Source organism: Talpa europaea, assembly GCF_964194135.1.
Source record: "Talpa europaea genome assembly, chromosome: 13".
Classification (NCBI taxonomy): domain Eukaryota; kingdom Metazoa; phylum Chordata; class Mammalia; order Eulipotyphla; family Talpidae; genus Talpa; species Talpa europaea.
Genome location: NC_140080.1, coordinates 47,290,273 through 47,312,145, shown reverse-complemented (window position 1 = coordinate 47,312,145; position 21,873 = coordinate 47,290,273).

The window sequence follows — 21,873 nt, the reverse complement described above, 5'->3', positions numbered from 1 at the left end:
GTATTGTTAGCAGTCTGGATGATCGAAACATTGTTTCTCACAAAATCTTTTTTTTTCCCCCTTTAGCAAATATGAAATGAACAATGAGAAAAATTCCCGTATGTGTATGTTGACTAATATTCTAGAATGGAAAAGGCCTGCCTGCCTCCTGTTTCTGGCTTCCTCTTCCTCGAGGGGCTCCAGTCAGTGCTGGGGCATCAGGCCAGCTCACAACACCGGGAGGAGGTTCTTACAGACCATGAGCATGAAGATCCCAGCTCACTCTGGGGGACGCCTGGCTCAGACCACAGACCACGCTTCACATCCGGCCTGTTTCTCCATGCTGAGGACCCAGGGAGGATAGCAGAAGGTCACATGAGCTCACGAGTTCAGGATTTTGATCTAAGTCCTGCCATTTGTTAGGGGAGGAAACTGGGCAAGCTACTTAATCTGAGCCTCAGTTTATGTTTTTCTTCTTGTAAAATAAGAGTCATTATCTCGACCCTGTATGTCTATGATGACAACAGAGAGAACCTGGGTGACAGTGCTGGACTAGGCTGCTGGTGTCTCTGCTTGACTCCCCTGCTGTCCTGGAAAGACCCAGGCACCGCGTGCAGTGCCTCTGTCGCTGCCAAGGCCTCGATGCAGACGCAGGCCTCAGGCCACTTGTCATAAGTGAGGCTTCTCCAGCAGGCTGCGGGCTCCTCTCTTCCTGTCTTTAGTTGTTGTTTTGTGTGTCTGTGGCATATTTACAGAGGGTAGATGTGAGCAGGAAAGGTGCAATTTAAGAGCAGCCACGTGGCTGCAGTGTTTTGGTGCCGCAGTAGGGGGGCCTCGGGGCCAGACAGGGTGACGGTTATGTGCGGATTCGTGTTTGATTATATCTCTGTTCCAACTTTCTGTAGGTCTGTGATGGGTGAAGGCATAGCACGGGACCTAACGTACAGTTTACATCTCCTCTGTTTTTCCAGTTTTGAGCAACTTTACCTGTATTTTTTTGTGGGGGAGGATGTCGGAAAGTGTGTTATTTGGTCAAAAGTATTTCCTAATGTTAAATATTAATTCATTGACTTAGACTGACCTAAGGAAAAATTAACTCTGGGGCAGTTTACCTCTTGTTCTACCCAATTTGCCTTTTGCTCTTGTACCCCTCACATGAGGCTTGCTCCCCACTGTCCCCCAGGACTGCCCTGCTGGGTCCTCTGGGTGCTTTGGGATTTCACCCTCTCCTTCACCCTCCCTTTTCTGTCACTTGGCAGCGATAGCATCTTGTTCCCTCGGGAAGCTGGCTTCTTGGAAGGTGACCTAAGTGGCAAGACCACACCGGCTGCCCTGAGACAGCGCAGGAGAGCTCAGGGTCTGCACCATTATGAATGTTTGCTTTCACTGAATTGTCCTCGTGTGGGAAGGGAAATGTATAAGCAACCACTTTCCTAGGTGGTGATATGGAGCCAATTTTTAAAAAATCATGTGGAAAATGCTGTGTAAATTTTTAAATGTTAACCCAGAGGTGGTAATTCTAATAATGATATTTAGGTGACTGATTGCTTTTCTCACTGGAGTGTCTGCTTATAGAGGTAGCCATGCATCCCTGTGCGGCTGATGGTGGCCCTGTTCCTAGCCGTGCTAACCTTGCGCTCTTGAAAATATCCCTGTTGGGATGACCTGACTTATGGCCAAAGCCCTGACTAAAAGGGGGTTGCTATTTCCAGGCTCTGAATGGTGATAGAAACCTTCTCCGGACAGTCTTCTCTCTGCACCATCTGCAAACCCTGTGGAATGATGGCTTTCATAGCAGTAGGGATTGTCAATGCAATGAATCATTTGCAAGCAAAGGTAGCACTTCCGACATGGAGGAAGGGTTGCAACTCTGTGGATGGGTAAGCCCTGGCTTCCCACTAATTTTGTGGCAAAGAGGACGTCCTCCTCTGTCTCTCAGGTGGATGGTACATCCCTCTTGGGGCTGTTGTAAGAGTTTAATGAAGTCTAAGTTCCCAGCAAATTACCTCCCACCAATCCATGTACGTACAAGTAAATATTAACTGAAATTACACTTTGTTGTTTTTTAAATTTAAGATTTATAAACAAAATTATATAATGCTTTTGCTGTTGACTGAATTACTGAATTGGAGGCCTGGTCATAAGTACAGAGGAGAGCTGAGGGGGCAGCTTCAGAGGATTTTATTGATGAGCGATATATATTCATCTGAGTTTGTATTTAAATCAGTAGAGCCTTGATCTCTAATTGCACCACATGTGACCACCTTATCTTTTGGGATTCATTGAAACATCCTTGGTAGTGTTGTCCATTTACTTATTGTCCATCTGTTAATGACCTACTCTTTGCTAGGGATGGAAGAGTGAAGATTAATTTGGCATCTCTCTTGACAGCACTATCCTGTTTTATTAGGAGAAAGAGCATGTGTGGACCGAGTAGGTTACAAAATGCAGCAGAAGGGTCAGGAGCTAAGGACACACTAATGAAATACCCTGGGATTTCCTGGGGGGCATGCTGGGGTGCCCCCTCCTGGGGGTGGTGGGGGAGGGCTTAGAGAGAGTGGGACCCCGGATGGGAGGTTCCAGAGAAGGAAGAAAATTAAAGCAGGAGTGGCTAGTCACCCAGTACCTGGTTGTGGCTGGCAGTAGGGAGGGTATGGAGTTTTTTGGAGGTGAGTGAAGAGCCTTTGAAGGTCTCAAATTGCAGAGTGACTTTATCAGAACGGCTGTGGCTACAAATGTCCCTGAGAAGGCAGAGACTGGGGGGCCAGACAGAGGCCATTCGTGCTTGGTGACAGGTGGTGCTCACTCAGTGACATGGTTTTTATCTTCCTTTTCCTTCCCCCTTGATGTTCCTGGGCAAGGTTCACTGTTGTTTACAGCAAAGGTACACACTCTTCTTCGAGCATAGAGAACTTGTATCTTCTGTTGCTGAAAGCCTAGAATGTGGCTGAGAGATTTATGAGCAACTGTAAACCCTTGAGAGGTATACATCCTAAAGGTAGCTTTTCCCCAAACTGCAATAAGCTACATAAGTTTGACTGGTGGACTTTTATTTTCTTACCAGAGATTGTATTGTTTTAAAAGCCACAGTATACATTTAATTCAGTGTTAGAATTCCAGCAACCCTGAGATGAGAAACACATTTGTAGGATTTACTTGCTCATTTTTGGAGTTTTGGGAGAAGAGATAAGAATGACAAAAACCAAGTTCTGATTTATACTCATACTTTTCTTTTTGTGCAGATTTTGTACATATTACTTAAAAATAAAATAATTGCCAAATCGAATTGTCAAAATGTAGGAGCCTCTCAGCAGAGGGAGGATATATATATATATAGAAGAATTAATTGGTATTACCTTATTTCATTCCATGTTAAACACTGCACCTAAAAATGGCTGCTGTGTAATGCTCTGGGGATGAGGTTGTGCTGGTGAGTGAAGAGCACAATTATCCACTTCATCCACTGTGGAGCTCCTAGTGTTTCCTGGCACTGAATGAGACAAGAGCACTCAGGGGCCACAATGCCCAAGAGAGGACCCAGATGAAGGAGTAGACAGTCATTGTTGCTGACCATTTCCAGGGCACTACAGCTTGCTTTATAGAGTCCCTGCAATAGTTTTGGGTTATCAGAGAAGAACTTTATAAGAAATGACATGTAAACACAAATTCAGAAGTAGGACTTGGTCAAATGAGAGATTAGGGCTGGTGGTAGGAAAGACTCCCAGGAAGACAGGAGATGAGGAACAATAGCCCAGAGGTGATCTCTGCTGCCACGGCTGAGTCTTCACAGAGGTGGAGGGAGACAGGACCGGATCAGCAGGGCCTGGCCGGTAGCAGTGACTGTGTGATGCAAGATGGGATGAGCACTGAGGCGATTCAGAGGGAGGATGTGTCAAACCTGACTGATTGGAAGTAATGTGTGAAGGAGAGGAAAGGTCAGCGCTAATGCTGAGCCGCCCATCTGAGGTTCCTGGCGATGGATGGTGATTCTCCTGAGCAGGTAACACGGGAGAAGAAGAGGGTTTTGTGTGGAAGACCTAGAGTTACATTTTGTATGTATGGAATTTGAGGTGTTTTGGGAAGTCGTCATGGGTGTGGGTGGCATGCCATTGGATAGCACATCCAGCTTTAATCAGAGCTGGAGCAGTCTTGGGAATCAGCAATCTATAGCTTGCAACTCTGTATGCATTGCAAATACACCCTTGTAGCAAACTTTTGGGGAATTGAACCCATTTCACACACCTTCTGCCTCTGTGCACACTGACTCTCCTCTCTGCCCTTAGCCCCCTGCCTCCGTGCCCACCCTGCTCTGACCCTGCTGCCCCCTGTGTCTACCACAGAAAGAGCAAATTGCTACCCTCCGTTGAGACTGTTGCTGTGGCCTGGCCGATCTTGCAGGGGACCAGTCTCCATTGCTTTTTGAACCCTGCAGTAACCCTGGACAAGACTGGGGTGGTCAGTGTTGGAGGCTGCACAGAGTTAGCAGGAGCTACAAGATAGGAGACAAACTTGGAAAGTGGACACTTAATAGATCAAAGAAATTTTACAGAATTTGAGAGGAAAGCAATTTGAGAGGACATTCTTTGCAGATGACCCTTTCATGGGGACATCCTACACCTGTCCCACCTGTCCTTTACTTCCTGTTTAGAGTTCACTCTCGACCTTTTCAGTGAGAGGACCCTTGCCTGTAAACTCAGCCTTCCTCCCTCATAGGAAAGTCCCCCTTCTCAGATGTCTTGCCCTGGGATCCATCCTTCCCTCCATGTAACAGGTCCCAGGACCCATGGCCTTGCCCTCACCTGACACGTTGCTGTGTGCATAAGAGCGGCTTCTCTTTGGGGTCTCTGGGCCAGTGTGACCTGAAGTTGTGCCCTGTGTCTCTTGAGTTGTCTGTTCTTCTCTAGGTGACTTGTGTAGACACACATGCACACACACACACATACACACACACGTACATTCACATCCACATGTTCCAAGGACCCTGCTTTTTATTTTCCATAGGCAGTAAAGCTTGTACAGAGGCCAGTGGGTTCTGTTGATGTACATTATCCTGTGTTCCTCTAGTCATCTGCTGCTGCTTCCAAACCATATCCAGGGTCTCCTGGGATGTAAGAGGTGGAAATGGGACCCACCTTTGGGCCTTGCTGAAGTGGGACTTCCTACTCTGTGGGTGGAGAGGCTGCCGAGCTTCAGAATTTAAGGTGGTTGTTCCTTTATCCTTAATCACAAACAGCTTTCTTACTTCCGGTGACTCTAGATGAAGCAACTGGCATTCTTAGAGTAGTGAGGGGAAGTCAGTGAAACCAGCGCAGAGGTCCTGCTTCCCAGCAAGCCAAGTAGGGTCTTCCATCTGTCCTCCTGGGCCCAAGAGGATTCCCACAGGGGAGCAGCGTACCCTGCATCAGAGTAAGAGGAAAGAAGAAATCTAGACTTGAAAGTAGATTCTGGGAGTAGGACTAAAGGCTCTGGAAACAGAACTGATCCTACCCTACATCCACTTGAAAATCTACGAGCAGTCAGAGCTGGAATAGGAGAAGGAATGCAGTGTTGGTGCCCAACTGTCTTTGGTCAGATTTTAAAGTGAGCAGCAGAGCTGCCTCTGCAGACTCATTCACATGCATACTCTGTTTCTGGTCTTTCTATTCAAGCCCTGATCCTGCCTTTGCCTCCTGGGAGGGTTACTCAGGTAGTTTCTTCAAAAGTCCGATGTGAGCTGCAACGTTTAAAAGTCTGCTCCTTAGTTTGGAACAGTTGAGGAGAGGTTTGTGAGTCAGCCCGTACAGATCTGGAAGGAGAGGTGCAACTTGGACCCCAGATAAGTTTTTGCTGCCTCTGAAAACCTCAGCCCACTCCACGTGGCATCATGTCTGCAATGGGGCCAATGACATTTTCAGAAGTGCCATTCCAGAGTGTTATGAATGATGGTGACCGTGTGGGGATTCATAGTGTAAGCTCATGTGAACATATGCCTTTCTGGTGCATTTGTTAAACAACAACAAAGCAAACCTGATTCTTGGATATTCTTGTAAATTGAATTTAATATTCCCACATGATTGATTGTTCTGTTGCATTCAGTGAAGAGTGATTTCCCCCTTCAGTGAGAATGTCTATCACATGTTCATTGTTTACAATTTTTTGCTGTATGTTATACAAGTAGAAATGTACTTTAAATATGCATATTTCTGGACAATTTAGATTATGTATCTTCTATTGTCTTGCTTTATGTGGAGAAGAGCCTTCCTGGGCCTGGAGGGCCAGTGAGCGTGGGTTTTCTCTTACTGACTTTCACTGAATTTTATGCCAGGCGCGGGGCTGGCGATTTGATGGTGAAATGACTTATAAAACAGGTCCACCTAATAAAAACACTGCATAGTTTACTTGGATGGCACTATGCCCATGTTTGTATGATTAAGTTATATTGTGTGTGTAAAAAATAAAAGAAAGGGAAATATGCAAGACTTGGTGATTTTATTTTTGCATGTGAAGAAGTCCAAAAGGGTGTTTTGTGTAGCACTCTGTTTCCTTTGGAGGTCCTGGAGGCCTGAGAAAATTTCTATATTTGGCAGGAATTTGAGTGTGGGTTGAAGTCCAAGGGGTGACCATAAGGCTACACCCTAACCCCTGCCCAGGAAGCTGGACAGCAGCTTCATATGCAGAGTGGAGCTCAGACTAGCTGGCACCAGGCATGTCCTTCTGTTTGTGTAGTCCAGTTCGCAGGTGTGCAGACAAGACTGTTAAATGTGGCAACAAGGAAGGAGACACTCTGAGATGTGAGAGAGTATCATGATGGGCTGTGGCTGGGATGAACTAAGGTAACAGCAGACCTACCTGTGTGCGGATGCATTTTTACAAGTAGATCAGGCTTGAGAGCATGTGTATGGGAACAAATCTTTCTTCTCTCATACATTCTCTGAACACACTTTGAGCAGTGGGAAGCCTTACTTTTGGCTTAAAAATGATGGGAGATGAATGTGGTTTATTTATGGTCTGTGAGGTGAGCTGCTGGATTCATTCATTTTACACATAGTTTGAACACTTGGTATATACCAGGCACTGTAGTAGGAACTGGGGAGCCAGAGGGTACAGAGATTGTCCCCCTACATGGAATTTACACATTGGCTGGGGAGGCAGATAATAGAAAAATAAATAGTGAAGTACAGTGAAGAAGAGAGTGATAGGGAATGACTATTACTGATAGGATGGAGAGATGAAGGGAAAAGGAGTTCTGGTCAGAGGACCCAGTAAGTGCAAAGGCTTGGGGTGGGAACAGACTTGGTGCTGAGGAACAGCAAGGTGACTGTCATGTGCTCTGGTGTAAGCCAGGTACATGGGTGGGTGGTCACTATGTCATGGGTTGTCTCCAGGAAAAGGGGAGGTTACAGGTCTCCTGCCACACCTGGGAGAGGGTGGAGCTGAGCAGGGAGGAGGAGAAGCTGGAGAGCAGACTGAAGAAGGAGGAAGAAGGATGGAGAGCAAAGAGACCTGGAGGAGGCACATGGAACCGAAAAACTTGTGAAGAAACTGTGCTTCTTGGTCCTGGACTGGTTGAAACAGATGTGGGTGAAAGACCGTGAGGAAGTTAGCAACGGCAGCTTTTATCTTGACTATGATTTTGCTCTTTTCCTTCCAGACTTGGCTATTTCTGCCTCTTTCCTGTGGGTCCCCACCAAGACGTGCCTTAGACTTGTAGCAGGCTTTTAGGCCAACCCTGCTAGGCTGGCATTTACCCACGAGGGGATGGCTAACTTCAGGTGTTTGATTTGGAAACTATTTTCCTTGTCTTATCTTTGTTGCATACTAATTGCATTGAAGTTCCTTTCCATTAAAGGTCTTATGCACTAGCGTATGTTTTGCCTTGATGCAGCAGATGGCAGAACCTATTTAGAATGGGCAGGTTTGGGAGTTCTGGGTGCTGCTCTCTCTGCCCTGGAACAACTGTACTTTTATTTTAATTGTTTTGATTCCGATTGTTCTCTTCAAAGGGAGGGAAAATCTGCATAAGTTTAAATAAACTTTACCTAGCAGCATTTGCTGTACAATTGGTACATTTAAATTGTCTTATCTTGAATCATTGCTTTTTAAATATTATCCATCTCCCAAATACTGAGTCCACTACAAAGGATTAAGCATTCAGTCTTATTCTTGGACTTCCAACTTTATATTTTCTAGCACTTTCTAAACACATTGCTCAGATCTGTTGATATAAATATGAGAGAACAAATGTAGGTGGAGGCTAAGCAAATTCTCATTGTTAGCCTCTGAGAAATATGAAAGGAAAAGGCAGGCCCAGGAAATGAAGACACACCACATGGTGAGCGCCCCCAAGTCTGGGGAAAGCAGTGTTTCTCTCCAGCAGAGGCCAAGAGATGTGAAAGACACAGCAGTTCTTTGTGTTGGTCTCACCAGCTCTGTTCCTCACATACAGGCTATAGTCATTTTGGGACCATTCATATGGAGACTAGGATCTGCTTTCTGCCCTGGTTTTCTTCCAAACTGGGTCCACCGGAGGTGATGCCAGTGATGTTCTCACTTTGCAGCATCTCAGAGTGCATCCGCCCCCATGGGTACACCATCACCAGTCCACATCAGAATTTATTGCTCTTAGATTTATGAATTTCAAAAGCACAGTTTCCAAGGATAATGCATACTTTACCCAGGACAGCTACATAATGGAAATCAGTACCAACAACACTTTGCCAAATCATTTTTTAATCTTGCCATATTTTGTCTCTTCTCACTTAAAATGAGAACATCTGATGAACTTTTTATGATATTTTCAGCATTAAATACCACCTTTAAAAAAGATATGAACCAAAAATATCCTTTGTCCTTCTCTTCCACTCTTGAGACTTTCAGCTCTTGATTCATTTTTGCTTGTAATCACTGGAGTTTCCTTGTTTCTGCACAGAAATCAGGTAAAACCTATGGCCTTTTCTTCAACACTGGAGCTGCTGCTTGGATTACAGGATCCTGTTACTCCGACCTGAATTCATTGCTTAGTAATGGTAGTTGTTGCATAGCTAAATCTTCAATTATAAGATTTTTATCTCCAGTAGTTACGACAATTTTTATAATCTATACACATTTCCAAAACATGTTTTTGGCATTGCAGGAATTTTTTTATCAAAAAGAAATTTATGAAGAAATATTTAAAGTGTCATATTTTTGACTGAAAAACTAAATTTTGGGATGTCAAATCTCAGTGCATTTTTGTTAGCAATAGAACTTAGAAAAGTTCTCATTTATGCAAGTATTTGTAACAATGTTCAGACATTTTGTTGCTTCTCTGTCTGTATTATTTATATACAACAGTTAGTAAACATACATTGAATGAATGGATGAATGAAACAGCAAGCATTTGTGATACTTGGGGTACTCTTCCATAATTTGAATTTCCAGTTGGCAATCTCAAAGAATGATGATGAAGGGATAAGTGTCAACCAGGTAGGTGCTCTCTTAGCTCTTTTGTATCTCAAGTCTTTTGTCAAGAACTTTGGTGAAGGCAATGAAAAAATATGCTTGTAAAATTTGCAGATGACAGGAGACTAGAAAGAATTGTTCAGTCATTTGCTAATACAATAAAAATTTACAAAGATCACGGCATTAAAATATGATGAACCAATAACAGATTAACACATGGTTAAATAATTATAGTACATCCTTATGATGAAATATGCAGCTATCACAAATGATGTTTCAGAAGAGTATTTCATGTCCTGGAGAAATGCTTGTGATATATTTTTTAAGATTTATTTATTTATTTGTTTGTTTGTTTATTTATACAAGCAGTGGGTACAGTCAGAAGGGCGGGAGGGTGAGAGAATTCACCAGAGCCAGAGCGGAGAGCAGAGCAGGCCGAAGGGAGCAGCCGGGGATCGAACCAGTGCTGCAGAGGCTGCGGGCAGCTTCGCAACCCAGCGCTCAACCCTGCGCCACCAGGGAGGCCCACTTGTGATATATTTTTAAGTGAAAAAAAGTAGGTCATAAAACTATGAAGAGGGTTATCCTTTTTGTTAAAAATCTAAAGATCAAAGACAATAAAGATGTATATGCAACAAAATGTTGATAGTGACAGCCTTTCAGTGATAGCGCTAGATGTGATTCTTAGTATATATTTTGTTTGTTTGTTTTTGAAGTAACATTCGTTTATACCACTGTACATGATTTAGGGGAATAGGCTCACACTTTTTTTAGCTATATGTGAGCTCTGGCCCCTACCATCCAAGCACCCATGGCCTTTTACTAGGTCATTGGGCCCCCTCATCCTTTTATTCCCACCCTGGCCCTCCCTCACTTTTGAGCAGCCTCAGTTATATAGTCATATATTCGGGGTTTTTTTTTTTTATGATCTAGTTTTGTCAGTTTCTTTTTTTCCCCTTAAACTGCATTCCACATATGAGTGAGGTCATCTGGAATCTTTCTCCTTTTGACATATTTCACTTAGTATAATTCCCTCCAGTTCCATCCATGTTGTTCATCTCTTTTTTATAATAGCTGAGTAGTATTCCTTTGTGTAGATGTCACTTCTTTTGAATTCACTGCAGTGTTGATGAGGATTTAAGTTGTTTACATAACTGGACTATTGCACATAGTGCTGCAGTAAGCATAGGAGTGCATATATCCCTTTGAGTTAGTTTTTATATTCTTCGGGTAGATACCTAGATGTGGAATTTGCTGGATCATTTCTGTGTGTCTTCTTAGAGAAGTGCCTATTTAGCTCCTCTGCCCTTTTTTAAAAAAATTGGGTGGTTTGTTTTCTTTTTGAGTTGTAGGAGTTCTTTGTAGATCTTGGTTATTAACCCCTTGTCAAATTTATCATATGGAAAAGTTCTTTCCCACTCAGGAGGGTGTCTTTTGTTTTAATGATAGTTTCTTGCACAGCTTCCTAGCTTGATATAGTCCCATTCATTTATTTTTGCTTGTTTATCTTTTTTTTAATAAATTTTATTTTTATATTCCCCATACAATTGCAATCCCTTTATTTTGACCCCATTCCATCCCCTCCCCATGCCCCAACCCCATAGAGTGTCTCTGGTTCATAGTTGTTTGTTGATTTTGATATATTCTTATAGTTATTCTTTTTCCTGGTCCCTTATTTAAGTTTTCTAGATTCCTGCTATGAATGAGACCATCCGGTATTTTTCTTTTTCTTTCTGGCTTATTTCGCTGAGCATGATCCCTTCCAGCGCCATCCATGTTGCTGCAAATTGCATGTGTTTATCTTTTTTGAATGCTGAGTAATATTCCATGGTGTATATGTACCACATCTTCTTGATCCAGTCATCTATTTTTGGGCATTTGGGTTGTTTCCAAAGCTTAGCTATTGTAAACAGTGCTGCTATAAACATAGGGGTGCAGGTGCTCTTTGGAATTGATGTTTCTGTGTCCTTTGGGTAAATACCTAGGAGTGGAATTGCTGGATCATATGGAAGCTTTATGTTTAGTAGGTCCAGAAATCTCCACACAGCTCTCCTTAGTGGTTTGACTAGTTTGCACTCCCACCAACAGTGCAGGAGAGTTCCTTTTTCTCCACATCCTCGCCAACATTTGTTGTTGCTATTTTTTTTTAATATGTGCCATTCTCACTGGTGTAAGATGGTATCTCATAGAAGTTTTGATTTGCATTTCCCTGATGACAAGTGATGTTGAACATTTCTTCATATGCCTGTTGGCTATTTGCATTTCCTCTTCAGAGAAGTTTCTTTTTAGCTCTTCTGCCCATTTTTGACAAGATTATTTTCTTTGTTGTTGTTGAGTCTCATCAGCTCTTTGCAGATTTTTGTGATCAGTCCTTTATCATTAGTGTTGGATGCAAAAATGTTCTCCCAGTCGGAGGGGTTTCTCTTTGTTTTTGTTATTGTCTCTTGTGCTGTGCAGAAGCTCTTTAATTTGATGTAGTCCCAGCTGTTTATCTTTGCCTTCACTATCACTGCTTTGGGTGATGTGTCTGTAAAGATATCTTTGATGTGCATATCACGTAGTGTTTTGCCTATATTTCCTTCTATGGATTTTATGGTTTCAGGTCTTATGTCTAGTTCTTTAATCCATTTTGAGTTCATTTTTGTGTCTGGTGTGAGGTAGTGGTCAAGCTTCATTCTTTTGCATGTAGCGACCCAGTTTTCCAGCACCATTTATTGAACACACTTTCTTTGCTCCAATGCATAGTCTTTGCTCCTTTGTCAAAGATTAGTTGACCTAAATCTGTGGGTTTATTTCTGGATTTTCTATTTGATTCCATTGGTTTGTGTGTCTGTTCTGGTTCCAATACCATGCAGTTTTGATGATTATGGCTTTGTAGTATAGTTTGAAGTCTGGGAGTGTGATGCCTCCGTTCCCTTCTTTTTTTTTTCAGGAGAGCTTTGGCTATTTGGGGTTTTTGGTGATTCCATATGAATTTCATCAATAATTGTTCTATTTCTTTGAAGAATGACATTGAAATTTTGATAGGAATAGCATTGAATCTGTATATTGCTTTTGGTAGGATGGCCATTTTAATAATGTTTATTCTTCCAATCCATGAGCAGGGGCTGTCTTTCCATTTCTTTGTGTCTTCTTCTATTTCTTTTAACAGTGTTTTATAGTTTTCTTTGTATAGGTTCTTTACCTCTGTTGTTAGATTTATTCCCAAGTATTTGATTTTTTTTGTTTTGATAATAAAAGGGATGGTTTTTTTGATTTCTTCTTCTTCAGATTTATTTTTTGTATACAGGAAGGCTAGGATTTTTGCGTGTTGATTTTGTATCCTGCCACTTTACTGAACTGATTGACGAGTTGAATTAGTTTTTCTATGGAGTTTTGGGGTTCTCTATGTATATTATCATATCCTCTGCAAACAGTGATAGTTTGACTTCTTCTTTTCCTATTTGGATTCCTTGTATGTCTTTCTCTTGTCTTATTGCTCTGACTAGGACTTCCAGTATTATATTAAAAAGCAGTGGTGAGAATGAACATCCTTGTCTTGTTCCAGATCTTAATGGAAATGCTTTCAACTTTTCACCATTGAGAATGATATTGGCTGTGGGCTTATCATATATGACCTTTATGATGTTGAGGTATGTTCCTTGTATCCCAAGAATTTCAAGGGCTTTTATCATGAATTGGTGTTGCACTTTGTCAAAAGCTTTCTCAGAATCGATTGATATTATCATATGTTTTTTATATTTCTTTTTGTTGATGTGTTGGATAATGTTCATTGATTTTCGGATGTTGAACCATCCTTGTGTCCCTGGCATGAATCCTATTTGTTCGTGGTGAATTATCTTATGGATACATTGTTGGATTCTGATAGCTACAATTTTATTGAGGATTTTTGCATCAATGTTCATTAGGAAGATTGGCCTGTAGTTTTCCTTTTTGTGTTGTCCTTTTTCGGTTTTGGTATTAGTGTAATGTTGGCTTCATAGAATGTGTTTGGTATTGTCCCTTCCTTCTCAATTTTTTGGAAGAGTTTGTGAAGGATAGGCACTAATCTGTCTCTGAATGTTTGGTGGAATTCATTTGTAAATCCATCAGGTCCTGGGCTTTTGTTTTTGGGGAGGTTTTTGATTACCATTTCAATTTTGCTGCTTGTAATTGGTCTGTTTAGGTGTTCTATTTCTTCTTTATCTAGCTTTGGGTGATTGTAGAGTTGTAGGAATTTGTCCATCTCTTTTAGATTGTTGAACTTGTTTCCATATAACTGTTCATGGTGTTACCTATTATTCTTTTGATTTGTGCTGTGTCTGTTGTGATTTCTCCTCTTTCATTTATGATTCTGTTTATTTGTGCTTTCTCCCATTTTTTCTTTATGAACCTGGCTAGGGGTTTGTCTATTTTATTTATTTTTTCGAAGAACCAGCTCTTGGTTTCATTGATCTTTTGGATTGTCTTTTTAGTTTCAATTTCATTTATTTCTGCTTTGGTTTTTATTATTTCTTTTCATCTACTGATTTTGGGTTTTTTTTTTGTTGTTCTTTTTCTAGATCTTTGAGCTTCGAGATTACGTTGTTTCTTTGAGTTCTTTCTTGTTTCTTGATGTGAGCCTCTATTGCTATGTATTTTCCTCTTATTACTGCTTTTGCTGCATCCCATACATTTAGGAAATTGGTATCCTCAATGTCATTCAATTTAGAATTTTTTAATTTCTTCTTTGATCTCCTCATTAGTCCAGTGATTTTCCAGTAGTGTGGTTTTCAATCTCCAAGAGGTAGAAGAGTTTCTTGCCTTCTTTTTATGGTTTATTTCTAGCTTGATGCCTTCATGGTCAGAAAAGATGGTTGGTATGATTTCAATCTTGGTGTATCTGTTGATGTTTGTCTTATATCCCAGTATGCGATTGATCCTGGAGAATGATATTTGTGCGCTTGAGAAAAATGTGTACTCTGTTTTTGGGGGGTTTTGTGTTCTATAGATGTCTGTTAAGCTCAAGCGCTCTAGGTCCTTATTTAGAGCTTTAGTGTCTTTACTTATTTTTTGCCTTTTTGATCTATCCATTGTTGATAGTGGTGTGTTGAAGTCTCCCACTACATATGTGTTTTCTCTGATGTCTGTTTTCAGAGATGACAATCGTTGTCTGATACATTTTGGTGCTCCTTCATTTGGTGAATATATGTTAATGAGTGTTATTTCTTCTGGATGTATTGTCCACTTGATCATAATGTAGTGACCATTGGGGTCTCTTTTTGCCTTTTTGAGTTTGAAATATGTTTTTTTTAAAATAATAAATTTTATTTTTATATTCCCCATACAATTGCAACCCCCTATTTTAACCCCAGTCCATCCCCTCCTGCCCCCCACACCCCAAAAAGTGTCTCTGGTTCATAGTTTTTTGTTGATTTTGATTTTCACTTTCTTATAGTTATTTATTTTCCTGGTCCCTTATTTAAGTTTTCGAGATTCCTGCTATGAGTGAGACCACCCAGTATTTTTCTTTTTCTTTCTGGCTTATTTCGCTGAGCATGATCCCTTCCAGCGCCATCCATGTTGCTGCAAATTGCATGTGTTTATCTTTTTTGAATGCTGAGTAATATTCCATGGTGTATATGTACCACATCTTCTCCATCCAGTCATCTATTTTTGGGCATTTGGGCTGTTTCCGAAGCTTAGCTATTGTAAACAGTGCTGCTATAAACATAGGGGTGCAGGTGTTCTTTGGAATGGATGTTTCTCTGTCCTTTGTGTAAATACCTAGGAGTGGAATTGTTGGATCATATGGAAGCGCTATGTTTAGTAGGTCCAGAAATCTCCACAGAGCTCTCCATAATGGTTGGACCAGTTTGCACTCCCACTAGCAGTTCAGGAGAGTTCCTTTTTCTCCACATCCTCGCCAACATTTGTTGTTGCTAGTTTTTTTAATATGTGCCATTCTCACTGGTGTAAGATGGTATCTCATGGTAGTTTTGATTTGCATTTCCCTGATTACAAGTGATGTTGAACATTTTTTCATATGCCTGTTGGCCATTTGCATTTCCTCTTCAGAGAAGTTTCTTTTTAGCTCTTCTGCCCATTTTTTCACTGGATTATTTTCTGTTTTATCTGATGTAAGCATAGATGTTCCTGCTTTATTTTTTGGTCCATTTGCTTGTAGAATTGTTTTCCATCCTTTAACTTTAAGTCTATTTTTATCTTTTGTAGCTAAATGTGTTTCCTGGAGACAGCAAAAGGTTGGGTTTTGTTTCTTAATCCAGCCTGCGACTCTGTGTCTTTTTATTGAAGAGTTTAGTCCATTTATATTTAGAGTTAATATTGATATGTTAGCATCTGTATTTGCCATTGTGTTTGTCTTTCCTTTGATTTTATTTATTTATTCCTTTAATAACTTTTTTTTGGCCTTCTTTCGATGTTATTCGTCCATCTGAGGTTCTGGCTTTTGGACTCCTTGTAGTATTTTTTGGAGTGGGGGTTTAGTCGTAATGAAATTCCAAAGGTTCTGTTTGTCTGGGAAGGCCCTTATTCTTTCTTCATAGATGAAGGAGAGCTTTGCGGGATAGAGTATTCTTGGTTGGCATCTGTTTTCTTGGAGTCTGTTGACTATGTCCGTACACTCTCTCCTTGCCTTAGTGTTTCTTCAGAGAAGTCTGATATCAGCCTGATTGGTTTTCCTTTGAGTGTTATCTGTTTCTTCCCTCTTGTCAGCTTCATTATTTTTTCCTTGTCCTGGATTCTTGGGAGCTTTACTATTATGTGTTTTGCTGTATTTTTCCTTTTGTCGTGCAAGTTTGATGTTCTTCTTGCTTCTTGTATATCAATTTTCAGCTCCTACTTCACGTTTGGGAAGTTCTCTTCAATTATCTCCTTGAATATTTTCTCTGTTCCTACATCTTTCTCCTCTCCTTCTGGGATTCCTTTAACTCTTATATTTCCTTTCTTCATGGTGTCAGATAGTTCCTGAAGTCTTTCTTTGGACTTTTTCCTTCGTAGTTCTCTTTCCTTTTCTGTTTTGTTTCTTTTTATTTCTGTGTCTTCAAGAGTGCTTATTCGTTCTTCCATTTCAACTATTCTGCTTTCATTGCTTTTCCCAGAGTCCTTTAGTGCCTCCACTCATTCTTTGATCTCCTGCATTTCTTTTACATCTTGATCTCCTGAATTTCTTTTACATCTCCTGCATTCTTTGATCTCCTGCATTTCCCTCTTTAGGGACTCAATTTCATTCTTCTGATCGTTGATTATTTTTTCCTTATCACTGTTTTCCTTTATGACTTCTGTCATTTTTTTAATCATGGCAATTTTCAATTCTCTTTCTGAAAGGCTCAGAAGTTCTTGCAAGTTACTGTTGTTGCAATCTGGGGGGTGGTTTTCTTTTTGTGGTGTGCTTTTTTCCTGAGGAGTTGCTAGGTTGCGTGTGGTTCTTCTACTCCCTACTGTCTGTTTTCTAATTTGCCATATGCATTAGGACACTGTGTTGCTTGGACTGGCCGGCATCTTGGGTGAACTTCTCCACTCCCCTCTGGCTCTTCCAGGAGCCATCTGTTGGTTTCAATCAGTTTTTACTGAAGAAATGTCCCTGTTCTAAAATGGCGATGCGGGACGCACTCCCTGTGTGCCTGGTCTGCCCCGGTGGTGGGTTCCTGCTCCCCCTCTGGGCTTGGACTGCAGGCCAGAAGTGGCCTGGCATGGGCAAACTTCCCAGCTCAAGTCTGGCTCCTCCGGAAGCCTTCTGCTGGTTTCAGGCAGTCTTTACTGAAGAAATGTCCCTGTTCTAAAATGGTGATGCGGGGTACTCCCTGTGTGCCTGGTCTGCCCTGGTGGTGGGTTCCCTCTCCCTCTCTGAGCTTGGACTGCAGGCCAGAAGGGGCCTGGCATGGGCAAACTCCCAGCTCACCTCTAGCTCCTCCGGGAGCCTTCTGCTGGTTTCAGGCAGTCTTTACTGGAGAAATGTCCCTGTTCTAAAATGTTGATGCTGGACGCACTCCCTGCGCGCCCGGTCTCGGGCACACTCTTCTGTGCGCCTGGTCTGCCCCGGCCATGGTTGCCCGCTCCCCCTCTGGGCTTGTATTGCTGGTCAGGAGGGGCCTGGCATGGGCGAACTTTCCAGCTCACCACTGGCTCCTCTGAGAGCCTTCTGCTGTTTTCAAGCAGTCTTTTCTGAAGAAAGGTCCCTGTTCTGTGGGGTGTTGGTGATTTTTTTTCTGGTTGCTAGGCGCCAGAGATCTCTCCTAGTGTCCTTGGGGAGCTATTTTTTTCACCCCGTGGGATGGGGAATAGAGTGGGAGTGGTGGGAAAGGCCCCAACGGCTTTGGGATGCTCTGTCTACCTTGTGCCTCACCGTCGTGGGGAACTCACGCCTCGATTTTCGTGCTCTGGGTCTCAGTTCAAAGTCCTTAGGTCCAGCATGTGGACTGTAGCCCAGTTCAGTGTCCGCAGAAATGGCACCTTTTGCACCCTGCTCCCGTGCCCGGGCACCTGGTTCCTGATTACTCAGTGAGGGACATTCACTTCAGTGAGGGCCCCCGCGCATCTCTCCACAAGCCTAGGTGGCAGGCGTGGGGCCCTGGCAGCCGCCATCCACGTTTGCTTTTCAAGCGAGCTGCTTTTCTGTGCAAGCTTACCGGCTGGCCCGAGGGTGTATGTAGGTCTCCGGGAGTCTTTGTTTTTCTCTAATGGCACCTGGAGCCGTTCGCTCTCCTCCGCAGGGAATACTGCAGGGTTCTCCACAGCTCCAGTTCACAGGGTGTGGTGGCTGAAACAGTTCCTTTCCACTCTCAGTCCTGCTTGATGCGTAGTTTTTTCTTGTTGGTTCTTTTAGTTTTTTTTTGTTTTTTCCTCCTTCCTGTTGGTCGGAGAGTGCCGACTTTGTGGGTGGGGGAGGGTAGCAGGGTTCTGAGATTTCCTCCCTTCTAATCCTCTTTTATGGCAACTTTCTTCTTCCAGTAGTTTGCTGGAGTCGTCCGTTTATCTTACGTGTCCCAGTTCTCACTGGGACCTGCTGCTTTTCCTCCCTATTAACTTTTTTTAATGGGAGATCTTAACTTGCAGTGTTTCCTCGCCGCCATGTTGATCCACCCCCTCCTTTGGGAAGTTCTATTTTTGCTTGTTTTTCTTGCCACTGGATTCAAATCCCCAAAGACATTCTTGAAGCCAGTGCCATGGAGTGTTTTGCCTGTGTTTTCCTCTATGTATTTTGTGGTTTCCAATCTTACCTCCAACTCTTTAATCCATTTTGAGTTAATTTTTGTGTACACTGTGAGGAGATAGTGGTCTAGTTTCATTCTTTTGCATGTGGCTGTCCGATTTTCCCAGCACCATTTGTTGAAGAGGAACTTTACTTTCTTCATAGTATATGCTTGGCCCTTTTGTTGTAGATTAACTGTCCTTGTAAATGTGGATTTATTTCTGGGCTCAATTTTATCCCATTGGTCTATTTGCCTGTTTTTCTTCCAGTACCATACTGTTTTTTTATTACTATAGACTTTTGGTATAGATTTTTTTTTTTTTTTAGAGATTTATTTATTTATTTATATAAGCACTGGGTACAGTCTGAAGCACGGGAGGGTGAGAGAATTCACCAGAGCCAGAGTGGGGAACAGAACAAGCAGACTGATGAAATACACTGCTGAGGGGAGCAGCAGGTCAGACAGGAGAGGTCTGTCAAGCCATGTGGGACCCTCACCGGCAGCCAGGGATTGAACCTGTGCTGCAGAGACTGAGGGCAGCTTCGCAGCCCAGTGCTCAACCGCTGTGACACCAGGGGAGGCCCGAATTTTGGTATCGTTTTAAGTTTCAGAGCATGATACCGTTCTTTTTCTGTTTTTATGAAGATTGATTTGCCTATTCAGGGTAATATGTGGTTCCATAACAAATTCAATAATGTTTTCTCTAGTTCTTTGAAGCATTTCAGGGTCTCCCTGGTGGTGCAGGTGGTTGAGCGCAGCACTGTGAAGCTGTCTGCAGCCTCTGCAGTGTGGGTTCTATCCTGGCTGGCAGGGGAGATACCCACAATGTGCGGCAGACCTCTTCTGTCACATCCGCTGCTCCCCTCAGCAGTGTATTTCATCAGTCTGCCTGTTTTGTTCCCCACTCTGTCTATGGTGAGTCCTCTCACCCTCCTGCACATGTGGTCTGTACCCTGGTTCTTATATAAATAAATAAGTATTAAAAAAAAAGAATTCCAGTGAAATTTTGATAGGGATTACATTTAATCAGTATATAATTGGTATATTATTTTGGGTATGTTAACAATATTAATTCTTACAATCAACAATTGTAACTACTTTTCCATTACCTGTGTTTCCTATTTATTTTAATAATGTCTTACAGTTTTCAATGAACAGATCTTTCACCTCTTTTGTTAGGTTTATTCCTAGTTATTTAATACATTTGATGCCCTGTAAATAGGATTGCTTTCTTGATTTCTTTCCTTTCTAGTTTATTATTTGCATATAGGAATGCAACAAACTTGTTTGTTGGTATTATAGTCTGCTGTACTGATTTATTATTTTATTGTATGATTGTTTTTAGTAGATTTTTAGTGGAGTCCTGAGAGTTTTTTAATGTATATTATCATGTCATCAGCAAATAGTAATAGTTTTACTTTTTTTCCAACTTGGATTCCTTATAGATCTTTTTCTTGCCTAATTGCTCTGGCTGGAACTTCCAATACTATTGAGTTGTTGGAAAAGCTATGATGTATTTTTTTCTATTTTTCAAGCAAAAATGCATGATGACTTTTCCAGCAACCTCAGCATGTTGAACCACAGTGGTGAGAATGGCTATCTTTATTGTGTACCTGATATTACAGGAACAGTTTTCAGTTTCTTACCGTTGAGTATGATGCTAGCTATGGGTTTGGCATCTATGGCCTTTTATTGAGGTGTGTTCCTTCTATTTCCATTTTACTGTGAGTTTTTATCATAAATGGATGCTGAATCTTGTCAAATGCCTTCTCTGCATCTATTGATATGATCACATAATTTTTGTCTTTCCTCTTGTTGATGTGGGTAATTTCATTGATTCATTTGCTTATTTTGAACTTCCTTGCATTCCTGGAATAAATCCCACTTGGTCATGATGTGTAATTTTTAAAAATGTATCATTGCATTTGTTATGCAAGGATTTTATTGAGGGTTTTTGCCTATGTGTTCATCAAGGATACTGGTCTTTAGTTTTCTTTTTTTGGTGATGTCCTTATCTACTCTGACACCTTTTTTGTTTGTTTGTTTGTTTTTTTGTTTGTTTGTTTTAAAGATGTATCCACCTATGCATACAAGATCTGGGGCACAGGGGAGAGGCATGTGTTAGGGATATGTGTGGGAGAGGATTCACCAGAGACAGAGTGGGGTATAGAACAAGCAGACTGACTGAAATGCACTGCTGAGGGGAGCAGCAGGCGAGGCAAGAGAAGTCTGCTGTGCCATGTGGGTCACCTCTCTGGCCGGCTGGGGATCGAACTCATGCCGCAGAGACTGTGGATAGATTCATAGAGGTGCCAGGGAGGCCCCTGACACCCTTTTTTTCGTATCAGAGGTAATATTGGCCTCATAAAATGTGTTTGTGTGTCCTTTTTTTACTCAATTTTTTTGAAGTTTGCAACGGATGATGATGATGATGATGATGATAATGACGATGACTGAGGCCAATAATCATTAATAAAATAAATCTATTTTACCAATAGATTTACTCAAAAGATCCTTTGTCCCCAGTCTTTTGGGTTTTGGGGGAAGACTTTTGATTACATTTGATTTCAATTTCCTTACTTGTAATTCATGTGTTCAGGTTTTCTGCTTCTTTCTGATTCAGTCTGGGAAGGTTGCATGCTTCAAAGAATTTATCTGTTCCTTATAGATTTTTCAATTTGTTGGCATAAAGAAATTCATTGTATTCTCTTATGATCCTCTATACTTTTGTGGTGTCTGTAGTAACTTTGCTTTCATTTCTATTTCTATTAGAGTTTTCTGCCTTTTTTTTTCTCAGTGAATCTTGCTAGAGCTTTTTCTATTGTTTTTAATTTTTTCAAAGAACTATTGTTTGGTTTCATTGATCTTTTGAGCTGTGTTTTTACTTCAATTACAATTTATTTACATTTATTTTTTGTTATTTTCTTCCTCCTAATGACTTTTGGTTACATTTGTTCTTCTTTTCTTAGTTCCTGAAGGTGTAATGTTAGATTATTTATTTGCACTCTTTCTTGTTTCTTTCTTTTTTTTTTTTTAAAGATTGATTTATTTATTTATACAAGCACTGGATACAGTCAGAAGCATGGGAGGGTGAGAGAATTCACCAGAGCCAGAGCGGGGATCAGAGCAGGCAGAAGGACCGAAGTACACTGCTGAGGGGAGCAGCGGGCGGCAGGAGAGGTCTGCGCACCATGCGGGACCCTCCTCTGGTGGCCGGGAATCGAACCGGCGCTGCAGAGGCTTCGGGCAGCTTCGCAACCCAGCGCTCAACCGCTGAGCCACCAGGGAGGCCCTCTTTCTTGTT